Below are 27,728 nucleotides of genomic sequence, written 5' to 3'. Positions count from 1 at the left end.
CACTTAAATAAATAGCATGTTAATTAATATTAACCATATTTCAAAAAATATCAGGAATTATGAAAGCAGTTTTGTAATTAAGAAGTGTGATGCAAACAAAGAGTTGAAAAGGAGCAAAACAAACCAGAACACTTTACTTAGTGATATTCAAATGACACATATTTGCAGAAACTCTATTTCCAAACATTATTATTTGTACACTATATAGTTTTATCAGTTAAACCGCATTTCAATGGGAATGTTTGTTGCCATTTCAATGTTAAATTTGCTGATTACAAATGACAGTGTGCTACCACGCCCTGATGACAATGTTGTTATTGAACTAAGAGGCAAGTCAAAGGTCATGTGTATACTGTGGCTAGATTTGCATTATATATGGAAAAAAGGTTTAGTATATTAAATCAAACAAAATAGGTTTTTGTTCAGCAGACATGCTGAACTCACACATTTGAAGGTGCTCTCATATGCGATAATGAAGAAAATAGCGGCTCAAAAGCATTATAAATAGGTCTTGGCTCCATTCCTAAGCGCGCTAGCAAGCGACTCTCCACTGCCTCTGTCGCCGCCCTACTTATCCAGTGACAGATTGGTCTGGCAAGCAGGAGACAATCATACAATATCACGTTACTTTTCTTTTCTGGACCAATAAGACGTGCTGACACTACTATAACGCTACAGGAGCCCCGGTGACCTTTCCAGCGCCCATCCAGGTCCAGACCGAGGGAAGCAGAACAACTGGGGAGGTCCTCATTGCAGCTGAGTGGTATATGCGAGATTCATAGCCGCAAGGAATAATGCCGGTGCAGTGGGAGAAACCAGGCAGTGCAGTGGAAGAGCCGGCGGGCTACTTTGTAGAAGAGGCGGCCAGAATGGAGTGGCGGCTGATCGGAGAATAGGCACTCCTGAGCATTTCGCGTGTGATTCCCGACAGACGCGTGTCATTTCTAAGGATCTCTGACCTTAATTCTCGATGCCTGATTTTGCCTGCATCGATTAAGTGACCGACTTTAAGCAAGACAATTCACTTATTCAGGCCAATTGATTAATTCGTGAAGAGTCGCCTGATTTAAACTATATTGAAACTGACCAGATTTCTAAGACATGTAGTGGCACATGTATATCCATTGTGGATAGGAAAACAAACCATACTGCAGAGAATACTTGGATAACCTTCCTGGAAACGTAAGGACTGAGTCAATTTGGAGTGGGAATCACGACCATTATATACCTAGAAGGGGTCATCAACGAGATCCCTATTTTGTCCCGCCCCACCTGTCCTGAAGAAGACTCGCATGGCCCAGGAATAAACGACCTTAAGGCCGCAAGACGAGTCGAAACGTCGACATTTTATTAACAAACCTGGACCACTAACTATATCACCCCCAATGATATAGTGCAGACATTTTTTACATCGTATGCCTAGGAATAATATTTAGGGAAATTGTGCTGACTAATTGAAGTGGCCAGGATATATATGGTTCCGGCCTTCATTGGCTGGTGTTCTTTTGAATTGTTCGGAATATAATTTCTCAAATCTGTGTGATTCCTTTCCTTTCACCTTATCACGTTCACGCTCTTTTGACACCGCTTTTGCTCTACTGCACGTTCTGAATACGGGACAATGTATATAAAGAAAAGTACATAATACTGTGAATTGTGCTTTTGTTTCTAAAACTTGACAATAGATTAAAATATTGTATATAGATTTTGAGTTTGTTGCTGTTGCCTATTCTCTACTTTTTTCATCATTAATTGATCAGGGCTGTCAAAATAACATACGCCTTCTAATTGATTAAATTGTGATTTTTTACATATTTGAAATATATAGGTCTCGGACCACTGTCTGCTTATACTGATCGGAGAATAGCGGCAGAGCGATCCCGTAATTACTCTCTCTCATCTGCGATCTTCCCACTCGAGAGGTGAGAGCGGCTCAGACTCTTGGACGCCTAGTGGGAACTTATGCTGGGAGCTTCTGAGCTGAGGGAGGCATGAGTCATGTAGCCAAATGGCTCACAGCTGTGTGACTTTTGGGGAGACGCGGCCGCGGTGCCGGCCTGGTTCGTGGCTGCTGTACTGGGGACTGCACCGTGTCCCCATCACCCCTGCTGCAGGAATCCAGGAAGAATACTGATTAAGACACTACAGGTCACCCACTGTGTGATGTCGCCTATCTTCAAAATGGTGCTGGTCAGGTGATTTCAGGCCTACGCCTTGTGTGGTCGCCAAAGGTGAACAGAGGGGCCAGCTAGACATCAGACATTGTTTTCTTCCTCATCTTGTTTGTCTATGTTTATTGAATGCACTAGCAACGGATCTCCTGTAATGCAACTGTAATTGATGTAACACTGTAACACGTCCTAAATCTCATGTAAAGCGCTCTGATACCTCCGGGTCTAGCCTGGATTTCCTTGTCTCCTCGCTGTGTCTCTTACTCCCTCCCCCACCTCTCCCCTCCCTCATTCTTTGTTTGCCTCCCCTATTCCTTTCCTCTCTCCCCTGAATCTCTTTCCCCCTGCCTGCTTTGTTTATATCGTGCCTATGGTCTGCTCAATCTCCCTCGCTGTCGCCCTTTTACATTATCCCCTTCCCCTTCTATACTTCTTGAACCAATGGACGCAATGCGTAATTGACGTACCTTCCATACCAATGTGTATCTTGTAGCCTATGGAACCCTACCAACCCGACTCCCTACAATGACCCCCTCTAGTATGCCCTTGCCCAAAGCACTCCTACTCCCCCTGTTGGGGATGGATCCAGCATGTTTGTCCTGGAGTCTCAGAGACCCTTCTGAGAGAGTCCACAGTGACAAGGGAGTCTCACATAGTAAGGGACTGGGAACCGTCTCCTACCCTGCCGGAATTCGGACACTGTGTTCATGCTGGGTTTTCTACCCCTTCCCCCTCCTCCTCCCTCCTTCATTCTTTTAAATGTGCCCTTGACCAAAGCACTCCTCTCTCCTTGTTGGGGAGGGATCCAGCATCTATGCCCTGGAGTCTTAGTGACCCCGCTGAGAGAGTCCACCGCAACAAGGGAAGCACACAAAATGGAAGACTGGGAATGATCCCTTTACTGCGGGGAGCCATGTCCCACCCAGCCAGACATCAGACACAGTTACTTTCTCGTCTCCTCGCTGTGTCTCCTACCCCCACCTCTTCCCTCCTTTATTCTTTGCTTGACTCCCCCATTCCTTTCCTCTCTCCCCTTTCCTCTCTCCCTCTGCCTGCTTTGTTTTCCCTGTGCAAATTCTCCGTTTAATCTCTCTCCCCATCGCCCTTTTACATTACCCCCTTACCCTCTACATTCTTGAACTAACGGTTTGTAACTTGTAATTGATGTACCGTCTGTAACAATGTGTATCTTGTAACCTATGTAACTCTCCTCATGTAACCAGCTCTGATACCTCGGGTCTAGCCAGCGCTATATAAAACTCAAGTAAATAAAAAATAAAAAAGGTTGAGTAAAATATTTAAATCACTAGACCTGTAGGTCTAGTAAAAAATGTTATGATTTTTCGAGGCCTGCACATGTTATTCATAACCATACTAAATGATTTCAAGTGCCTCAGAGCTATACTAGAATTATATGTATACTAGCAGCCCGTCCCGACGTTGTCCCCTGGAGCGCAACTGCCACCTTCAGGGCCCCCAATCAGCCAAACCGCCACCTTCATGGCCCCCAATCATCCGCACACAGTTCACCGCTCCTCCCCGCGCTAACGGGCCACTCCTCTCCGCGCTTCACTTAGCCGCACACGTTCCGCCTACTCCCAGCACTTCACTGAGCCGCACACGATCCGCCTCCTCCCAGCGCTCCCGCCCTTCACCTATCTCAGCCTGACTTCACAGCTCCTCGTTTCGCCTCCTCCCATTGCTTCAGTCAGCCGCACATGTTCCGCACCTACCTCAGCCCGACTTCACCGCTCCTCGTTCCGTCTCCTCCTATTGCTTCAGTCAGCCGCACACGTTCCGCTCCTCCCCGCGCTTCATCTATCTTAGCCCGACTTCACCGCTGCTGTCCGCCGCTCCTCCCCGCACTAGATGATATCATCACGCACGTCCACGTTGTTTGCTCACACGGCCGGCGCTACTTCTTAGGGACTACTTTTTTTTATTGTTTATTTTTTAAATAACATTTATTTTTTTATAGCCTATGTCCATCTACAGGACCCCCCCTTTCCAACGCTGTATTGGGTGTTGCGATTGGTTGTGTACTTTTCGAGTTTACCTGGCTCAAAGGACACAGTTCTCTCTTTATAATAGTAGTATAGATATATATTCACTGAAAAAACCATAGGTTTCACACACATTTTAGTTAGGAATTAGCATTTAAAAATCCTTGCAAATTCATTGAAAAAACCATAGGTTTCACACGTTATAGTTAGCTGAACATTTCTCTCATACAAAACCTTTGAAATTCCTCCATTATAGTTAGCTCAGCTAACTATAACTTGCGCGCCGGCAATGCACTGCTGATGACGTCACTCATGACATCACTCATGACATCTCAAATGTATGCATTGCGGGCGCGCAAGTTATAGTTAGCTGAACTAACTATAACGGGAGAAAATCTATGGTTTTGTACGAGTAAAATGGCACACTAACTATAATGCCCCTGAAACCTATAGTTTTTTCAGTGAATATATATATTGTCCCTTTTATTTGCACTTTGATGGAAGAATAAATGATTACTGCAGCCTGCAGTTATTGAAATCATCGTAAGAGTCCTTAATTGGATATATATATATATATATATATATTCACTGAAAAAACCATAGGTTTTAGCCCATATTTAGTTAGGGATTAGCATTTACAAAACCTTAATTTACTCGCACAAAACCATAGAAATTCGCATATATAGTTAGATGCAATAACTATATATCGCGCACCCGCAACCCACTGCTGATGATGTCACATATTACATCATTCATGACATGGTCAGTGACATCACTGATGACATCACTGATGACATCTCAAATGACATCACTGATGACATCTCAAATGACAACATCCAGTGACTGTATGTTTTTGTAAAGTTAAAATATGTCTTACATATTGAAGAATGAGTGGATGTATAAGTGTTTGGATGAAGGATTTAGTAGGTGCATGACTGACTGTATGAGAGAATGATTAAATGTGTCTCACTGAGTGCATGGGTTAGTGACTAAACTGTCTTAATTTGTGCATCATTATTACTGTAGTTCTGTAAACTGCTGCATTTGTTGATCAGTAGCTATATGAGTAACTATATGGGTTATTGATTGGTTGCCCAAATATTTGTATGGGAGACTGAGTGTGTGTGGGGGGGGTGGCTGAGAGGTGTGTGACTCTGTGCATAGATGTTTGAGCAGTTGATTCAGTAGATGTATGGGTTCAAAAGTGCATGTGAAAACAGCTGTATGGGCGGTTGACTGTGTGCATGAGTGTATTGGTGAGTGAATGGATATCTCAGTGCTACATGTCAAAGTAACTACATATGTAAAACACAGTACATGTAAGAGTTGACATATATAAATAACTGTGCATAAGAGCCATTGAATGTGTGAGTGGCTGTATGGATCATTGTGAACTTGTATCAGGGATTGTACAAGAGAGTAAATATGTGTTAGTATATGTTTGATTAAGTAAGGTGTGTATAACTCTATAGTTGAGGAAATGGAGGTGTGATTGATTCTTTGCATGACTGACTAGGTGTGTGAGTAACTCCATGGATGAGTGACAGTCTGTGAGAGTCTGTTTACACTGATTGTATCTAAGGTTATATTAGAGTCTGAAGAGGTTGATCGTATTATCACATGAATGATATCATCAGTGATGTGATCAGTAATGACAAATGAGATGTTATCAGTGATTTTACAAGTGATGTCATTTGAAATATCATCAGTGATGTCATCAGTGATGTCACTGACCATGTCATGAATGATGTCTTTGAGAAGTCATCAGTGATGTCATCAGTGATGTCACTGACCATGTCATGAATGATGTAATATGTGACATAATCAGCAGTGGGTTGCGGGTGCGCAATATATAGTTATTGCATCTAACTATATATGCGAATTTCTATGGTTTTGTGCGAGTAAATTAAGGTTTTGTAAATGCTAATCCCTAACTATATATGGGCTAAAACCTATGTTTTTTTCAGTGAATTTCAATGTTTTTTTAATAGCAAATATTAAAAGCTGTCAAATGTCAAGTACGTGATAGGTAAAAACTTTTTCGTGTTTGTGCACGCTGATGTGCTTTGAACGCTGCCCCCCTCCACCGTCCTCTTTTCTCTTAGTAGTACTCTCTCTTTGCAGATAGTGAAGGGTAGTTAACGCAGGCCTTTACCCCCGTTGTAATCCGTCGTGCCTGCTTGTCTCTCCATCCCAGATTTTCAACATACGGTGTGGTGGCGCGGACTGGGAGGGGGCGCTTGGCTCCTGCCCCCTCCCCAAGTCGTGTTGCCCTGGTGTGGCCTAAGATCGCCCCCGACATAGGTGGCCGGCTCCCGGGGTCCGGCGGAACTTTTTGCCTTTTGATGACTCTTCCATTCTGGACCTTGTCCCACAATCCGTTTGACCTGAAGACACGCTGTAGTGGGGCGCCCCTTTACCGTTTCAGTTGCCATTTCGCCCGCTTTTGCTACACTGTGCCTCTTCCACCATTCAGCTGTTTACCGCCCGCTCTTGCGCTTACAGAGTCTCGCTCACCATGTAGTTGAGTTGCTCCCGCTCTTGCGATGCAGCGATTGGCGGCTGCCACAAGACTCTCAAAATGGCGGCCGGCTCTTCAGATTTGGGCGTGATCCACTAAAATGGCCCTGGGACACCTTGGAACTCGGACGCTTGTCTGCTAGGGCTTGGGCCCCATTCTCGAAAGCGTCCCCTGAGCCTTGAAGATTCTACAAAAGTCTTGGGGGCCCCCGACTCCCGCAGGCTTCTGGTGGGGAGCGGCTGCCATGATTGCTCGTGGAATGGCCACGACTGAGCTACGAGATGGTGGTGGTCTCATGCTGACGCCAGCTTCAGTCTGAAACATCCAGAAACACAAAATCATCTCATTCCATTCTAAAATACAATTTTTTGTAACGTCCATTGTAATTTGTTAAAAACACATCCATACGAGGATTGTAAACACATTCCTTTCCTCCAGCTATTTATCATGAATCGCACAGACTCTTTCTTTATCAGGTACACCATGTCATTCAATCTAGATAATTCCTTCCCTAAGGATTTGAGTTGACTTTTTGATTCATTATTTACAGGGACTGCGGATCAATGGTGGCCTTTAACTTATCCCAAATGATGTACAGTTTCTTTCTTGTTACTTTTACCCACCATAATTCACTCATCTGGACCTCCTTCCAACACCATTTGGACACTTTCAATTCTTCACCTGTCCCCAGACTTTTCCAGAATCTAAGTAGGCTCACCTGCACCTGGACATTCCAAGAGGTCATTTCAAGCTCCCGTCTAATTACCTGTATCATTGATGAACTAGGCAATGACATTAGTGCTTTTAAACATTTCCCTTTCTCGCTGTCCAAGGTACCTTTCCCGCCTAGGCATTGCATTTCCACTCCATACTGCAATTATAGAGGGATCATTGCGTTGTAAGCCTTCAGCAATGGTCTGTGGGACATATTGCCATAGCTAAAATAAAAACATTTCAAGCCACAAATTGAGGCTAAGGCTTTTACTTTCTGGGCTATCAGGTGCATGCCCCATTTTAGAGATTTGTCAAACCATATTCAAAGATATTTATGCTTGTTGATTATCTCTAACTTCATTTGGCCCAAAAACGAATTGAACTTTTGGTTTCTCTTCCCAAAGCACAGGATTTTTGTTTTGTCCATGTTCACTGTGAGACATTTAGTTGTGCAGTAAATACTGAATGCGCATTCAACTTCTTTTGCAGACCCAACTCTGTCTGAACCAGGATCATCAGATCGTCTGCATACAGATGATATGGCAAATGCTTCCCATTTACTTTTGGGCTTGCACTTCTGTTAGTCATCAAAAAGGAAGGTAGGTCTGCAAGAAAGATTGAAAAAAGCAGTGGGGCCAATACGCAACCCTATCTTAGGCCATTATTGATCGCTATCTCTGGGTTCAAACCCCCCGTTGTATCTTTAATGACCTGTGCCCAGTTCTGACTATGTAACTACGGAATTACCGCTAGGAGTTCTTTTGGGATGTTGTAGCTTCTTAGCGTCTCCCAAAGACACTCCCTGTCTACTAAATCAAAAGTAAGCATGGGCGAATTTTGCGAATCTCGCGTTCGCGAATTTTGCGGATTTGCGAACTCGCAATCCGCAAAATTCGCGAATTCTCGCGAATTTGCGGATTTTTTTTTGTGTTCGCGCGGGTTTCTGCCAGTTCGCGAGGGTTTTGTACAATTTCGCAAAACGCGAACTTACCTGTCGGGTCGCAAGCTTCGCGAACTTGTTGTTTCTACGTGTCCAGCCTGTTTGGGACACTCTTCTTCATCACTGCCACTCTCTGTCACCACTGCCACTCTCTGACTACTCATGCCACCCTCTGTTTCATCACAGCACCCTCTGGTTGTCCAGTCAGTGTACATTATTGTGGCAACGCAAGCACACCTTCCCTGCCTCAAGTGACCTGAATTAATTTGGGGCTGATTAATGTGTCACAGAATATTTTTTTAGCTGGCACCTGCTTCCTTAGTGCTTCCTGATTAGTGATCTTTTGCACTTGCTAAGTGCTTTCATTGTTGCAAAATTAGTTACAACACCTGCCCTGCCCCAACTGACAATAATGAATTAGGGGCTGATTAATGGATTTGAACCTCCAGCCTGGCTCCTGCTTGTCTCCCTTAGCTGTAATTCAGGACCTTTGTGGCATATGTGTAACTATTCTGAGGTTCAGAGCAGGGTCACATAATAGTTGCAACTGGCAACTGAACTCTGGAGGGGCCCCTCAGGAAGCACTACAGAAAATGGCTACTAATGATGAGCCTGAACTTTTGAACCTGGTAAGTAGTTTCAGTTTTGCTAAGATCGTATTTCTGCAATTTTGCGCTTATTCGCGGGGCGCGAAGTTGTACTGGGCAGCCGCGAACCCACGCGAACAGTGCGAGCAAGCCATGAAATCCGCTGCTCGCGGATTTGCGGATTTTGCGGGAGATTCGCGAATCTCGCGGATTGCGAATTTACCGAAAAGCCGCAAAATCCGCGAGCGAAACGGATTTTCCGCCCATGCTTAATCAAAAGCTGCGCGAAAATCAACAAAACAGAAGTATAATCTTTCTTGCTGCTTCATGGATTTCTGCGCTAAAGCCCATAACACGAAGCAATGGACTATTGTTGAGTGCCCCTCCTTAAAACCTCCTTGTTCTGCTTGCACTGTTGAATGTTGCTCCACCCAATTCTTCAACGTGCCAAGGATTATTTTAGAGCACAATTTCACTCCAATATCAAGCAGATAGATTAATCTGTAATACTTAGGGTCCTTCCTGTCACCTTTCTTGTGAAGGGACCTGATCACAGCCTCTCTCCAGGATTTGTGGATAATTCCTGAATCTAAGACCGCTAAAAACATCTGGGAGAAAAATTGTGCCACCAGTCTAGCTGTGTTTTTATTATAACAGTAGGTAGATTGTCCTGCCCTGCAGCTCGGGTTAGGTTTAACTTCCTAATTGTTTCCTTTACTATTTCTGGGGAGAAGGATAACTTTAACTTTTTTGCTACCCTTTCTCTGAAAGCTCTTTCCTTAATACAGGCGCATAATTTGCCTTATATAATTGGCCTAAGTACTCCTCCCAGGATGCCTCATCGACTACACAGCTCATGGTTCCTGGTGTCCCACCCGAAGCATCCTGGATCAACTTCCAGAAACATTTAAAAAAATGTATTTCTATTGTTTCCAATAGGTTCTCCCAACATTTTTCTTTAAAGATTCTCTTCTTGGACCTCACTAGTGTTTTATACTCTTTACTTAATTCAAATAATTTATTAAGACCTCTCTGCTTGTACCTTAGCCGCAAGGATTTTTCAACTCTCCTTATTATCCATTTTTTTCCTCTGCAAACAGAATCGAACCATTTTATTTGTTTTCCTTGGCTAGACTGTATATCTTTTTTACCCCTTATCTTCTTTTTTAGGTCAACTCTGAGGCATTGTACAACCTGATTATTGATTCCTCAAATCAAGAAACCTTGTAATCCATTGCTTCTCCCATGATTACATCCTGTTGGAAGCTAGCTAATTTCGCTAAACATCAGTTAATTTTGTAGACAGACGTTTTGACTATAACACAGTTTGAGGAAGGACTCTTTCACAATGTCTTATGGGCCTCCGTGTTAATTCACAATAGAGAGCATTATGGTCACTTTCTTTATGCTGGATTATTTTAAAAATTTTTACTCTAGTTTAATTCCAAACATGTACAAACACATAATCTATAGCACAGTGTTGATTGCCTTTTCTAAATGTCTGATTTGCTGGGCGGTCAGTATCTATCCTACCATTTAGACTAATAAACCCCTTAATTTATCACCAAGAGAATAATTTGAAATAGCTCAAGAAAAAGATGAGCACTTGGAATACAATGTAATAAACCTAATGGCATGTCTGCGTGGGACTAATGCATATTGGTATTGACGTCATGTTGTACTCAAGTGCATGTTGAGGAACCTTGGAGCACCTTCATGCTTCCTGACTCCGACGTGTCCTGAATGTGCATGAGATGACCTACTAGAACTCTTGCAGGATGCAAATTCAAATATCAGAGACATTCATCTGAAGATGACAGGAGAACTGTCCCTACTAGACCCTGCAAATGTTTGCAGATATTTTAATCACACATTTCAAGCATTCATGGCTTTCATCTTGAACAAAACAAAACCTCCTCTTGGTGAAGTGATTGATTTATTTTAATGTAAAGAGTACCAAGCCAGATGTGCTCTCCATATTCACATGCTGTTGTGGGTAAAAGATGCACCAAAGTTTGGCACAGACAGTGATAAGTCTGTGTTGTCTTTTATTGAGCAGTATGTAACTTGCTTTATCCCAAAGGAGACTAGTGACAACATATTAGGTCAACAAGTTCTACGATTCCAGATGCATAGATGCAAAAAATGTTGTTAGCGAAAATCCTGAGCATAAGGGTATTTTACACAAGATGTTGTTTCAGACTCCCATGACCTGTCATCTCACAAAGAAGAGTCAACATCTTTTTGTCTGCAGTCCAACATACACTTACAAGGAAATGTCCGAAAAATACATACAACCTAAGAAGAACAGCGGTCTCCAAGTACATTAAGGACGACAACCCTGTGATTCTGAAGATGTTGAATGAAAACATGAATGTGCAATTTGTTGCAACAACTCAATTGCAGTTTCTCTGTACATTACATCTTATATAACAAAGTCAGAGAAAACTGAGATAAAATACATGTGGGAGGATATTTCAGAAGAAAAGACTCTTACGAAGAAATTGTACAAGAGAGATGGGGTCCTATGAATGTGTAGACCTGTTATGCTCAGCTAGTTTGTCTTCTAAATCTAGAGAAGTTCTATGGGTGAGTCTAGGGCTTGCTAATACTCGTAACAGAGCACTGAAGTATTTTCCTGAAATTCAAAATTTTGCAGAATTTGAGTCACACAGTGCAGATATTCTGAAGAGTAAAATGTTGGCTACGTACTATTCAAGAAATCTTCAATATTATACTTTCAGAAGTAATGTCAGTGAAAACATAGATGAAGGTAAATTTGCTGTAGCTAGATGTGAAGAGTATTTGGTGAGACATAACAAATTAAATGTAATCAATCATCTAAAGCTAAGTTGCCAAACTCCAGACAAAAGAGAGTTTTTCTATTTACCCTTGTTACAGTTGTTTAGGCCGTGACAAACTGAAAGTGAACTACTTGGAGAATATGACTGCTATGAAGACTCATTCAACACTGTGAAATACAACATTGAGTGCTCTGTGTTTCCAGTGTATATTCAAATGTTGAGAGATCAGATTGAACAAGAAGAAACAATTGCTGCTGAGATACTAAGAGAGAGTTCGTAGAACAGTCAGAGTTCAGCACCTGGAAGTCAAGATCCTCTTGGACAGCCAATGAATTGAAATGGAGGAGCAATAGCTATGAATGAGGTGAAGAAGGCAATGCAGCAAGTAAGACAGGAAACTAGACTGGATCTAGAAGTACTAATACAGCAATTGAATGAAGATCAGAAATACGTTTTTGAAGACATAAAAGGTAAAGTAGAACATGGATTTCTCCTTGAGAATAAAAAGTGTGCATGCTCTAAATATAAACCAATTCTATTGGGCATAAGTGGTCCAGCTGGAATTGGTAAAAGCTTCTTGATTTAAGTACTGACTACTCACCTACAGAAGAGAACAGCTGGATGCCTTTCTCGAGACAAATGGATCCCTCGACCCCTCGCAGTCTGGGTTTCGACCCAACCACAGCACCAAGACTGCCCTAATCACAGCCACCGATGACATCAGAACCCTGATCGATAACGGGGAAACAGCGGCCCTCATCCTCTTGGACCTCTCTGCGGCGTTCGACACAGTCTGCCACCGCACCCTAGTGAAGCGCCTCAGCAACATCAGAATCCGAGAGAAAGCACTGGAGTGGATCATCTCGTTCCTCGCCGGAAGAACCCAGAGAGTCTGCCTCCCCCCGTTCAGATCCGAGGCCACTGAAGTCATCTGCGGTGTACCACAAGGAACTTCACTCAGTCCAATGTCTACATGAGCCCCGTCGCAGCCATCGCACGCCAACATGACCTCAACATCATCTACTACGCGGACGACACCCAGCCAGAGCCAACCTACATGAAGGGATGAAAGACGTCGCCGACTGGATGAGGAACAGCCGCCCTAAACTGAACTCATACAAGACAGAAGTCCTCATCCTGGGATCATCACCCTCCGCCTGGGACGACTCCTGGTGGCCCCCGGCCCTGGGCACCGCTCCCAAGCCAACGGACCACGCACGCAACCTGGGCTTCATCCTGGACTCCTCCCTGTCAATGACCAAACAAGTCAACGCCGTCTCTTCTTCGTGCTTCAACATCCTGCGCATGCTCCGCAAGATCTTCAGATGGATCCCCACCGAAACCAGGAAGACCGTCACCCAGGCACTCGTCACCAGCCGACTGTACTACGGGAACACCCTTTATGCCAGAACCACAGCCAAACTTCAAAAAAGACTCCAATGCATCCAGAACGCCTCCGCACGACGCATCCTGGACATCCCCCGACACAGCCACGTCGCCGGACACCTGAGAGACCTGCACTGGCTCCCCGTCAGCAAGAGAATCACTTTCAGACTCCTGACCCACGTACACAAGGCTCTCCACGACCTGGGCCCCAAGTACCTCAACGACCGCATGACCTTCTACACGCCCACCCGCCAGCTACGATCAACAAACCACGCCCTCGCCACCGTACCACGCATCCGCAAAGAGCAACCATCGGAGGAAGATCCGTCTCCTACCTGGCAGCCAAGACCTGGAACTCCCTCCCCACCCACCTTCGGCGAACCCAGGACCATCTCTCTTTCAGGAAACAGCTCAAGACCTGGCCTTTTCGAGCAGTAACATACCCCCCCCCCCAGCGCCTTGAGACCCTCCTGGGTGAGTAGCGCACTTTATAAATGCTGTGATTGATTGATTGATTGATTCCAATTTGTTGTGTGTAGTCACTGTACCAACAGTCTTATCTGTTCATATTGTTAAAGGAGTTACCCTTCATCAATTATTAATGCTGTCTGTTGAACATGACAACACATTACATACTACAAATTATCTGGTGATGCTTGTCATGAAGCGGAAAGCATATTAAAGGAATTAACGCTACTAATTATTGATGAAGTCAGTAAGGTGTCTAACCTAATGCCTGCCTTTATACATTTAAGAATGTAGCAAATATTAAAAAGTGACTATGATGTACTTTTTGGAGACCTGCTATAACTAACTCCTGTAAAAAGACAACCTGTATTCAAGAACCTACTACATAATAAAACAAGGAATTCACTAGGAAGTATTGGAAATGTAAACATTTGGGAAAACGCTCAATACAAAGAATTTACCCAAAATATGCGTCAAGCATCTGATATGCAGTATGCTGACATACTAAAGGATATAAGAGTGGACGTCCTCACAGAAGAGGGAAATACAGTATTACAATCCTGTCTCATCAGAAATTTGTTTCCAAGTAATGTTTCAGCTGCTGAAGTAATATACAATTTTGTTAAGAATGTGAAGTCTATTGTTTGTTTGATACCAACTCTTGAGGAGAGTAGTAAATTCAATGAACAAGTATTGCAACTGTAAAAAGAAGAGATTATTGAAATTAGTGTAAATGATAAAATGGAACACTGCAATTGAAATTGGATAGTGTAGAAAAAATTGTGCTGAAAATTGCAAGATTAGAAAAACAGTTACGTATCTGTGAAAAGTGTTGTGTAATCTTTCGTCATGATTTAAATATTGAAGAAGGGCTAGTGAATGGTGCAATGGGTGAAGTTCAGAAATTTGTTAATTGCCAAACAGAAATGATGTTGAATTCTTAGCCACAAAATGTTATGATATTGCTGGAGTTGAGCAGATTTGTAGATGCATTGTACGTTTCCTATTTGTGAAAGACTTGTTTGTCCAGCGAAAGCAGTTCCCAGTGTCTTTAGCATATACAGTAACTATTCATAAATCACCAGGTTAAAGTGTAGATACACGTCTTGTTAAGACTGGTAGTAGAGCATTCAAAGACGGAATGTCATATGCTGCTTTATTGCGAATTAGAACATTGTCTGGTTAATTTCTTATTGATTTTGATTAGAAGAAAGTAAGTGCTGATATGAGCTGTGTAACAGAGTATAATCGGTTAAGAGCTCAATATGCACCTCATTCAGGCCAGTATCTTGTAGTTCAAAAAGCAATACTGTGTCCAAAGCGGAAAATATCTAAACAGCCTATCAGAGTTGAACAGAAAGATTAACAAAAAGAAAATCAACAAGGAGGAAAGAACAGGAAACTAGAGCACAATTAGGAAATACAAGGATATCACTTTGATAATAAATCTGGATTGAACTGTTATGCAAATGTAGTGTTGAATGGACTATATCATTTGCCTCGTTTTACAAATTCTACTAAAGAAAAGATAGATAAAACAACATCTTCACAACTGTGTAGCGTACTTGAAGAATTAAGACGTTTTAGAAGAATTAAACATTCTGCTACTGGAATAAGAAAACTCACTGATGACTGTACTGGATAAGTAGTAATCTCTCACAATCTTCAGCAGTATGCTCAATAATTTCTAATGGTAATGCTAGGACTATTGGATGAAGAAGATGTGAATATCAATGAATTATTTGGTTTAATTGATAAATTGACCCGTAAATGTGAAGATTGTAAATTTACGTTTATCACTAAAATCAATTCAGAAGGATTCTCCTACTTGACATTACCAGATTATCAAGCTGTGCAATTTAAAGATTTATATACAAATGCCCGTCAAGAATTGACCTGTCCAAGCTGCAGATTAGAATTTAGGTCAGCGTTGTTGCTACAGAGGTATGGAAAATATATTATAGTCATGCTCCAGCGATGCAGAGTGGATGGTACTAAATAAGGAACTGAAATTACTAACTTTAAAGCTGCACACATTTCCATCTCAAAAAGGACTTTCACAACTATTGCAATCATATTTCATGAAGGAGTTAAGATATCCTTTGGACACTACTCAATATATTTAAGATGTCAAACAGAATGGACAGGACGTAATGACATACAAGTGACATTCAAATAAAGACTACCCAAAAAATTACCAAACTCATATCTGCTATTTTTAAAGCCGAAGTTCTAAGGATAATCTAGGATAAGAAAATGTGTTGACATGTATATTCATAATCTGTTTATTCAGCCTATTGGGGGTATTGTCTACTGCAAGCTTTTAGAAATGAAGGACTCTTTTTAACTGCAGGAGAGGAATTTATAAATATTTGAGGACTATATTGTGCTAATACAGAGAAAAAGTGAATGGTTTTACATAATACCAGTAGCCTTAAGTTGCATGTGAAAAGTCTCTTCACTCCTAAAAAAAGTCCCTTTTTTTCTACTAGAGCAACTTCTACGTAGTAGTATGAGTTATGTTTTTCATACATGGACTAAGAACATTTTATACATCATTTGGCCTATGGCTGATGTTTACAAAAAGATATGCTAAAATGAAGACTGCTTCATATTTGTTGGTCATTTTGTACAAGATATAAGAACATCAGAAACAGTTTTACCATATAGTTGCTTTCATTAAGGTAGTAACCTATAAGCAAGCCAGTATACATTTGTAGTGAGTACTGTGAACAGCATGACTACTGTGCACATTTTTTTTTATTTACAATCCATTGATTGTTTTTTTCCCACTGTTTCATGGTGAGTCTTCATACAAAGCACTGTTGAAAGTGAACAAGTATGAAAGCTGAAAACAGGGGAAAACTGTAAACCATTTCTCTATGTTGAATTAAAGTTTTGCTCAGAAAATATTGTATCTTGTTTTGTGTCGAAATGAAATTCTAGCACATTTTTTGTCTGTCTCTATTTTTTCAGAGAGGTTGGAGGTCCAGATTTGTTCTGTGTGTCAAATCACTAATCTAGTGATGAGTTAATTGAATTACTACACATGTACTCATTCCATCTCCCAGACACAACAGTTGCACTTGTCCAATCATCCAGCTACTCCCTAAATAGTCATCCATTCGCTCAGGTACCTCACTAGAATTAATTTAATCTCCTAGCCACTACTCAGGCACTCATCCAATTACCCAAACAATACCCATGCACCATGCAAACACCCAGACACTATGTATGACTCCTCCATTCACTGAGGCACTACCCATGCACTCATATGTTCACTGAGGCACCACACATGCACTCATACACTCACCCAGTTACTACTCAAAGACTCATCCAATCACCTAGGTAGTACCCTTGCACTAATCCAATCACCCAGGCACTATGTATGCACTCACACAATAATGTAGGCAGTATTCATGCATTCACCCAATCACCCAGGTCCTATCAATGCACTCACCAATCAACAAGCCACTAGCCTCACACTCATCCAATGAACCAGGCTCTATCCTTGTACTCAGCCAATCTCAGTGGCACTACTCTTGCACTCATTCAGTTACTTGTGTGCTACTCGCACACTCATACAACGCAACCAGGCACTACCCATGTACTAATCAAATTACCCAAGCAGTACCCATGCACTCATCCTTTCACTCAGGCACTATCTATGCACTCTCACAATCACCTAGGCAATATCCATGCATTCATCCAATCACCCAGACAGTAGCCTTATACTCATCTATTCACCGAGGCACTGCACATCACATGCACTCCTCCACTTACCCAGGCACTACTCATCTACTCATCCATTCACCCAGGCAGTACCCATGCACTCATGCCTCACCCAGGCACTAATCATATTTTCTTCCAATCCTTCAGGCACTATCCATGCACTCACACAATCACCCAGTAAATGCCATTGCACTCAACCATTCACTCAGGCACTACCCATGCACTCATCTAATCATTCCGGCACTAACCATGCACATATCAAATCCAATCAACCAGGCACTACACATGAACTAATCCAAGTACCCAAGCAGTACACATGCACACATCTATTCACTCAGGTACTATCTATGCACTCTCACAATCACCAAGGCACTATGATGAAGCATGCCACCTCTGGTGGATGAGGGAAACTGTCCTTTAAAGGGACACCTTTTGCTAGTCAACCTTTTCTTGCCTTTCTGCTCTTTTTTCTCCTATAAGACCCAAGGGCTCTTGTGTTTTGTGATTATAATTGTGGAGTTTGCCCTTGCTGGTCATAGAAATCTCTTCTGGCCCCCTATTTGTGTGTGCACACTTTTCTATTCACCCATCAACAACCCATGCAGTCATCCATTCACTCAGGCAGTATGAATATGCTCATCCATTCACTCCTCTACTACCCATGCACTTATACATTCACTGAGGTACTACCCATGCAGTAATTCATTCACCCAGCCATTATCCATGTACTCATCCATGCATTACCCTTCCACTCATCCATTCATCAGGCAGTATGCATGCACTCATCCATTCACTCATCTACTACTCGTGCACTCATCAATTCACTGAGGTGCTACCCTTGCAGTCATCCAGCCACCTAGGTCCTATCCATGCATTCACCCAAATCATAGCGACATTCAATCATCCAGGTACTCAGGCACTACCCTTGTACTGATCCATTCACTCACCCACTACATATGCACTCATCTATTCACCCAGGTACTAACCATATAAATATCCAATCACCCAGGCACTACCTTTGCAATCATTTATTCACCCAGGCTGTACCCATCCACATATCTAATCACTCAGTTACTACCCCTTCATCCATTCACTAAGGCGCTATGAATGCACTCATCCATTGACTCAGGCACCACCCATGCCCTCCTCTAATCACTCAAGCAGTAGCCATGTACTCATAAATTCACTGAGGTACTACCCATGCAGTCATCCATTCACCCATTCATTATCCATATACTCATTGTTAGAAAAGGGATCCCTGGCTGGCTAAGGCTCGTGCCAAAGTCAATCAGAGATCACCATTCCCAAGTCAGGGCAAGGGAGTTACACACCAATATAACCCCTGCTCACCCTCTAGGTAACGTGACGCGAGCAGCAAGGCTAATCTCGGAGGCAATGTGTAAATCGTTTGCGCCCGCACCCAGCAACAACACCCAAGACCCACCACAAAGGAAACTCCACACAAGGTTATATAAAAAATAGCCTTTGTATTATAGCAAAAACACATTAGATAAACACACACTTCACAATGTGCCAACAGGCACAGGCAGAATTTACAGGGGATTATGTACAGGACAGGGCCACATGGACCACTGTCAGGGGTAGGCACTTTTAGAATTAGCACTTGTTGTAATTAGCACTTTGTAGGAGTAATACTTGTAGGTATAACACTTAGCACATAGACATATAATGACTGTAGCACGAAAATAGTAAATGTAGCACACAACCAGTAATCACTGGTAAAGGGTAAATACCTCCTACGCAACCCTAACCACCTTAGGACAATCACGCAGGGAACTAGGACCTTATTATCAGGACCTATAGGAGGCAAAACAATCACCTAAGCAGGTAACATTTAGCAAAGGTAAAGAAACATAAAACAATCACCTAAGCAGGTCACATTTAGCAAAGGTAAAGAAACATAAAACAATCACCTAAGCAGGTCACATTTAGCAAAGGTAATAACAATTGCACAGGAATCACATTAGCAAGTAAATCATAAATTGCGCAAGGTGCAAATGGCACAACACTAGAACTGTCCCCCAGGCCAACTGGCCTCCCAAGGGCTGAAATGCCCTTAGTCCAAAATATCAGGGCAGGCTGCGCAGGCAGCAAAGAACAAACCTAAACGTGGCAACTGCCCACGAAGTGCTGGGCAGTTGAAGGTATTGATGGGCCAACGTTGGAGCCTTGTGGGCTCAAGAACAATGATGATGGAAAAACACAGAGTGGGAGCCACGGGGCTCTAACGAACTAACTGGTGTCGCCCAAGAGCCTCGCGGAGCTCTCAGTCACAGAATGGCCCTCTGAGCCTCTCTGGGGCTCTAAAACAAATATGGGCGATGAGCCTCGGGGCTCTTCAAACAAGGAATGGCCATAGAGCCTCTCGGGGCTCTACACAAATGCGGCACTGAAGAGCCTCTTCTGGGCTCGTACTACAAAGAAGCCACCTCGCCAGGGGAGCGGTGAGGTCCCTCAAGGGGGACCCGTGCACAACGGTGGCGGCTTGAGCCTCTCGGTGGCTCAACCAATGAAATATGCCCCCGGAGCCCTCTCAGGGCTCTAAAGAAACACTGCTCCAGTCGGTGGAGCGGGCCACTATTAACCGGGACCGCTCTGCTTCCAATTGGGAGGCCCCAGCCCTCCTAACTCACCGGCACTCCTGCGGCGGATGCTCTGGTGCCGCGGGAGGGGCTCATGTCCCTCTCCAGGCAGCGCAGGGCTCACAGGCAGACCAGGGCTCTCCCTTGCTCATGGGAGCCCCGGTGAGGACGTCGCTACTTCGGTCCGGGTTTAGGCTGGGCACTTCCGGGTCGTGACTGTAGTCCAATCACAGCGCGGCACTGGGGGAATGGAGGCGGGACTTCCGGGTCGCCGTAGGCAGCACGGCGGCCCGGCAGGGTCTCCTGGGCTGCGGCCGTGATTTCAACACAGGGTGGGCTCCTGTGTTAATTAAATATAAAGGGAGGTAGGCACTCGCTCTGGCCCACAATCTCGGGCAAATGCCGGGTGGGCACCGGCTTGGCACACAAAGCGTTTCCCAGTGCTAGATGAAAATAAAAGTGCTCCCAGCGCTTAGCAGGGAAAATAAAGCGCTCCCAGGCACCAGGGGCAAGGGAAAGCGCTCCCAAGCGCTAGGGGCAAGGATAAATCTCCAGCAAGGTCTGGAGGCAGGCAGGGGTGACAAGGCTGGGCCCAGAGCCAGCTCACTGGGTCTCCAGGCAGGGAGACAATCCAAGTGGCGGTCCTCCTGGCCCCAGCAACAGCAGCAGCCCCCTCAGGAACAGAACAAATTATAAGGGGACACAGCCCCTTCTTATACTACTAAATCCTTTGTCTTTGTCACAGGGTGAGGGGAGAAACCAGTCGCAGCTAGTTTTGGAGCACCCTTGATGTGCTTAGCCCCTCACTCTATTCACTGGTAGGGCTAGGGTCATCAGTCGCACCACAGGGGGTGGAGCCAGCATTGTGTGGGGAAAGCCCAGCCCTATTCAGGAACCAGGTGCAGCCCTCCCTCACATCACTCCTGCTAATCTCTCCACTCACCACTGGGCAGACCCATCCAAGCTTACTGGAGCCAGGCTCACCAGCCAGCTCCAGCCAATCACACGCCAGGCACATTTTACACTAATATGCCAACTCCTAGAAGTGGCACTTTCACACAAGACACAATCATGCCACATACATCATTGCGAAGCATTCAATCACACGAGTCCGCACATACCAAACTTGAGCCTGCACACCCCACTCATCAGGAACTACCAGGGACACAGACATTCCCCATGCATTCCTATGGCAGGGCAGGGCAGCCTTACCACACGCAAGCACTTTACTCTGGGACACAGTGAAAAAAGTGCGCAGAGACCTAAAATCATCAACACAGATCACATATTAAAAGCAAAAAGATTAGGGGTGAACCTGCCAGAAGGGCCAAGTCCAACACTCATCCATGCATCCAGGCACTAGCCTTGCACTCATCCATTCACTCAGGCAGTAAACATGCATTCATCAATTCGCTCATCTACTACCCATGCACAAATCCATTCACTAAGGTGCTACCCTTTCAGTCATCCAGTCCTCCATGCCCTATCTATGCATACACCCAATCATGTAAACCAGGGGCCCCAAACTACGGCCCCCGGGCCAAATCCGGCCCACCTAATCAAATGTAGTGGCCCTCCTGGTGCGTCCACATATACAGCGTCAGCTCCCGGAATGTGGTCAAGCACAGAGTTATAGTTATTCCCATGTAGCAGTACGCTCTGTTGTGCCTGATTTAGATATGGCCGCCTCAGACAGTTTTACACATGCGCAGACCGAAGCCTGCGCCGTCTGTGACTTCACCGGACGGCGTCCGCATGCATCTTACGTCACGCGTGTCTGTGCGTGGAGGGTGCGCGGGAAAGAGACCAGTGTCCGGGACAGGCTCGGGGACCAGGAGCGGCGCGGGAGCCTATTCGGCCGGTGAGTGGGACTGTTGATGGAGCAGGCGGCAGTAAGTACGGGGATGAGGAGAGGGCCATGGTGGAATTGGTGCGTGGGAAAGAGACCGGTGTACAGGACAGGCGCGGGGACCCGGAGCGGCACAGGAGCCTTGTGGGCCGATGAGTGGGAACATTGATGGAGCGGGCAGCAGTGGGTCCGGAGGAGGAGAGGGCCATGGTGGAAGGAGAGGTCAATGGTTGCTGGGGGGGTCCTTGGAGGCTTTTCATTTTATCCGTTTTTCTATAGCGCAGACTTTACCCGAAGGTGTCAGAGCGCTTCACAATAGGAACAGAACTGATACATGAGAACATTACAAGTGAGCAAATTACAAAAGCAAAGGTTACATTACATGAGGTAAAAGAGGCAGCAAACGGTGTATTACAGGAGGAAAAAGTGACATATGTGCAGAGTCTCAATTATAATGTATGTACAGCATGTTAAAGGCCCTGGGGCGCTGTTATTTTTTCTTTTCAAGATACATTTTAATTAGGGTTTTACATGAGTAAAATAAAGATAAAGATATACCACAAAGACACTTTCTCATCTTTCCTTTGATGGTTCTGCTTGTGGGCTGACAGTTAAACCAGAAGCCCAATGGGTACACATTTCCCCCAATTTGTTAAAAGTATGTGAGATAGTGTTTTTTAAAATAAAATCACTGTATTTCATGCATTTACTATGTTTACCACAATTGCGATTGTCTGAGAAGATAGGCAGAGGAGAGGGAGGGAGTGAGCGGGGAGGGGTGCTGCAGTGTTAAGGAGGAGGGGGGATGTGGGAGAGGGGAAGGTGTTGTCAGATACCATGGATTTGTATTCTGAATATAGCTTGGACAAAATGTTATCTTTTTTGCTCGAGTTGATGTTTTAGAAATGTGGTCATGGAGTTATCTGCCTGTGGTGAATTGTATCCATGCCGACAGGTGTGTGGCTCTTTTTATAAGCAACATGTTTCTTGAACTGTGATGTCACATACAAAATGAGACTGCAGCATGTCATCTGCTGATGGGCTGCTTGAGTTTTTATTATCTGGCATTCCTGAAGGGCCTGCATGCTTCCAGGACCACCCTAAAGTCTGCATGTTTATTACAATCTCCACAATAATATTGGTTGTCACTTTGGCCCATATCATTTCCTGTTATAAGACTGACCCTGGCCCCTCATCACAGAAAGGAAAGTTGATGTGGCCCCCGCCGAAAAAAGTTTGGGGACCACTGATGTAAACACTTAGGCATTCAATCACTCAGGCAGTCAGGCACTACCCTTGCATTGATCCATTTGCTCACGCAGTACCCATGTACTCAGCTATTCACCCAGGTACTAACCATACAAATAACCAATCACCAATGCACTACCATTGCACTCAGTCACTACCCCTTCATCCATTCACTGAGGCACTATGCATGCACTCCTCCATTCACTCAGGTACTACCCATGCCCTCATCCAATCACCCAAGCAGTACCCATGTACTCATCCGTTTACTAAGGCACTATCTATTCCAATCACCTAGGCAATATCCATGCACTCATCCAATCACCCAGACACTACCTTTGCACTCATCTATTCACTGAGGCATTAACCATCCAGGGGTAAATTAGAAAATCCAAATGGAATGTGGATAATCCTAGGTAATACGTTTATTCCTAGTGGTGGGTGCCCAGCTTGGTAATCCTCCTGGGCAAGAGGATGCAAATCTGTGAATAGTTGCGTTAGTTCCCATAAGAGTAACGTCCTCAAGCCTTCACACCTTTTCAATTTTTCAATAATTTATATTCCAATCTTGTAATGATGTGTTCAATAGATCGTTTTATTTATACATTCTTTCATACTATTATTTTCATAGTATTTGTTTGTCATCAAGGTCTTCCCAATGCATTTCGGGCTGTTGCCCTTCGTCAGGGGACTTACAATTCTGATAATATAAAGATACAGCAGATTGTACTCATAGCACAGGATAAACACTAAGGGTGGGCGGAAGTTGCGGAAGGGACTATCACAGAGAGGCACGGAGATTGAAGCAATTTTCGTGCCTCTCCGCGATATTTCTGTTTTGCAAGCATCCCGGCCGCCTGCCCGCCCACCTGCCTGTCCCCCGCTTCCCGTCTGCCTCCCGCCCGCCTTCTTAAATTAAATGTAAAGGCTAAATACACAACATAAATCAAACTTACCTTATTGCGCCGTAATCTCCCCATCACAGCTTCATCTTTAGAAACTGGGCATGCGCGGGAGCCTGCACATGCGCAGTCCTTGCCAGGGAGCCTGCACATGCGCAGGCTCCCGCACATGCGCAGTTTCCATAGATGAAGCCGTGATGGGGAACATTGCGGTGCAATAAGGTAAGTTTGATTTAAGGTGTATATTTAGACTTTACATTTAATTTAGGAGGGCCGTGGGAGGCGGGCGGGAAGCAGGAGGCGGACGGGTGGGCAACTTCTGTTCCGCCCACGAACGGGCAGAAATTTGCCTCGTTTTTCCGCCTTCTTTGCGGAAGAGGGAAAGTGCAAATGTTTGCACATTCTGTGGGCGGGACAAAAATGTTCGCCCACCTCTAATAAACACATAATAGAACACTGTGTTGCATAATGAAAACTGTGAGTTTTGTGATAAAGTGACTGAGAATACAGGCTTTTAACTGGGTCTATGAGTACTAGGTGAAACCTGAAGTGAATGTGATGTGGGATTGGATATTGTGCTTTATGCAGTAACCCGCGGATGAATTGGGTGAAACGTTTGCACATGCAGATATTTCGCAGAAAACCGTCCACACGGATGCGGAATCCAAATTAACTGATACAGCAGCAGGTGTTATACAAGGATGTGCCGAATGCTCACTGTGCTCACGTGTAGAACGAAGATGCACTGGTGCTCTGTGTGATAGTGCGCCTTAAAGTTATTCTCTAAAATTTCATTAGAAATCTGGCTTTTTAGGTCTCGCCTAGACGAAAGCAAAAGCGAAGCTTTTGCTGTCTATGCGAGACAACTTATGTTGCCGCTTTTCTGGGAATATTGTGGACATCAGACTGTGACGAGCCTGTCCTCCTGGAGATTGCAGCTCGTGAGCGCGCACGTTGCGTCACCCTGCCTGATATTCGCATTCACACAAAGGCTCCCGCACGCATGCGCACATACACACACTGCATACACACACACGCACCCCCTTTAACAGACACACGCGCACACCCCACCCCCACTCACCCCTCCTCCTCCGCAACACACTCACCTGTTCGGGCGGACCGGGACTCGATCAGGAGCCCGAGGGCTCCTCGGACAGTGGCTTCTCTCTCGTCTCGCGCCGCGATGGGGGCGGGACTCCCGGTTGGGGCCGCGCTGCGATTGGCCGGCTGCCCAACCGCTTCCGGGTCGCCGCAGGCAGCGCGGCGGCCCGGCGGGAACTTGATGAAACTCCCTGGGCTGCAGTGGTGAATAGAAATTCAGCTGCGTGGCAGTGTCTATGGTGGTTTTGCGACTCCGCAAAGAATAGACTGCTGTAGAGCGATCTGGAGGACCTGGGCGTCAGAGAGCCCACAGACTCTCCTTTTGGTACCAGGAAGGAACCGAGACTCTGCAACAGTGCAAATGCCGAAGTCTGGTCGGGCTGTAATTGCAGGTACGGGGCTACAACTGCTTTAGCAGTGATCACTCGGTGCAGGACTGCAGCTACGAAAGTTGTGGCTGCTTGCAGGCTGATCACAACTGCCTAAGTTGCGACCGGCCTCTGTAGTAATACAACTGCTGAAGATGTGACGGGCACGTGTAGGGATGCATCAGCGGAATTTCTGGTTAGGCACGAGGGGTTGCACCAGCCAAGTATCTCCAGGTCCTGTTGACGGCTTAGTCGTGAGCCTATTGCCAGACCAGCGCTTTGGGACAATACTGTTAACTAGCTGGGACAGCGTTGAATCAAGAAGCGCCACAAATGAGCAGCACCGGCTCACTCAGCTGCAAAGTCCTGTTCTTCAGTGGGGCACACAAACCCACAGCGCCTTTCGCCGCTTTCTGCGTGGTATATTACGTTCAAATGTTACCCTTACATTGGGAACGCAAAGCTCGTAAAATTTCCAAGTCCAAGCGTAAGTAGCATAATTAGTCCAGTTTTCTACACTTGCATTCTGGACCTGAAGTTCGGAGTTTATCATGTGATTAATGACTACATATCAAGGAATGCAGAGAGAAACCTGGACTGACTGAGCTTCTCAAGCACGAACATAGGAAACATGGGAATAGGCGGGCACTCTCACTAGAATGAGCTTTCTATCTTTACTGTTCTATGCTGGGAATAGGAGGGCACTCTCACTAGAATGAGCTTTCTATCTTTACCGTTCTATGCTGGGACAGGCAATGCCCTCTTCAGACCTCTCAAGTTGACCCATGTTCACCTGCTCCAGTTTATTTTTTTGTTGTCTGGGGATTGTAGTCATGCATTTGTTCAAATTGAGATTTTATACTGCAAGCATTAGAAATATAATGGCAAGGGAAGAATGGAAGATTACATAATAGGTTATGATGGGTTACGGTAGTAGCAAACTTGGTATAACAAGCATTTGCAACGCAATAGGTCTCGCATTTGCGAGAGTTTGAGCTGTGTTAGCATTGTAAATGACAGTGCCTTTTATTTAGGTTTTAAAAAACAAAACTTAAATAAAAGGCATTGTCATTTACAATGCTAATAGCTCAAACTTGTATAAATGCGAGACCTATTGCATTGCAAATGCTTGTTAAATTAGGTTCTCCACTTCTCAGGAGTGTCCCGCGCGTCGTTATGAAGCGCAAATTACCTCATTGTCCTGCATAAAAAAAAGAAGTGGGTGAGATATGTAAGACGTCCGTTACCGTCTTCAATGTTGTTTGGTGCACACAGTGTACGTGTAATAGGCTTACCGAAAACCCGATGTTTGGTCGCATACGGACATCGTCTGATTCATGCCAGGAAGTGAAGGTTACGCGTGTCTGTGTGTTTTGAAAACGTTCCGATCACGTGACCGCCAAGTAACAGAGAACAGAGACGATAGACTGTGATATGTGTGATCGTACCCGAGTGAAAACAGACTCGATGCTGTTGACATGTTCTACAAAAATGCAAATGTACAAAATCCGAAAGTACAAAATACGGGTGGTAATAACTTCACTGTTGGGCGTTTCGTGTAAATGAAAAATGTGTCATGTACTGCAAAAGCGTCTCTCATGAATAAAATTGCGTATTTCATGGAACTGCAAACAACGTAAATGTTTCAGGCATTTTTCATCGATAGTGAGAGGAGCCGGTGATGCGCTAAATGTGCACATCATGTGGGAGATTTTCTGGACATAACATGGGGTGGGTGGAATTTGCGTAATCGGGTTTCGCAAATCTCCGCAAAACAGTATAAAATATCCACGAACACGTAGAATTTCCGTGAACACGCAGAATTGCTTGTTCGCAATGCTTTTTTACTGTTCACAATCGCTGTTTTCGTGCTCAGGGGAAAATATCTCGCAAACACGCATTTGAGAATGCGAAAAAAGCACAAAATTTTGTGTAGTTGCGGAACGCAGAATTTTTGACAATTTCACGTTCTCCGCGGAACGCGAAATTACCCAAATTCAGCAAATTCCGCGAGCGGACCGGAATTTCCCGGTCAGGTCTAGACATAATTACGAGTTCGTGTAAAAATGATGAAAAACAACCAAGTGTAAAACTGATGGAAAACAATAGTTCTGGGTAATGGTTCCTTGGAAGATGTGTGTAGTGTACATTTTGGCTGATGGTGCTCTACAGTCATATTTGAACAGCCAAATTAGAACAGAATCACAATAGTAATTGAAGACATAAATCATAATTAAAAGCATAGTTCATAAGTTCTGAACATGTTTGAACTGTTTTTATAAGAAACATCTAAGTTCCAAATGTTCATTAAAGCCTCTTGGTTGCAGCGTTGAT

Source organism: Lissotriton vulgaris, chromosome 4_1 (assembly GCF_964263255.1).
Source record: "Lissotriton vulgaris chromosome 4_1, aLisVul1.2, whole genome shotgun sequence".
Classification (NCBI taxonomy): domain Eukaryota; kingdom Metazoa; phylum Chordata; class Amphibia; order Caudata; family Salamandridae; genus Lissotriton; species Lissotriton vulgaris.
The sequence above is the reverse complement of the archived record's forward strand: the minus strand, read 5'-3'. Positions refer to the sequence as shown.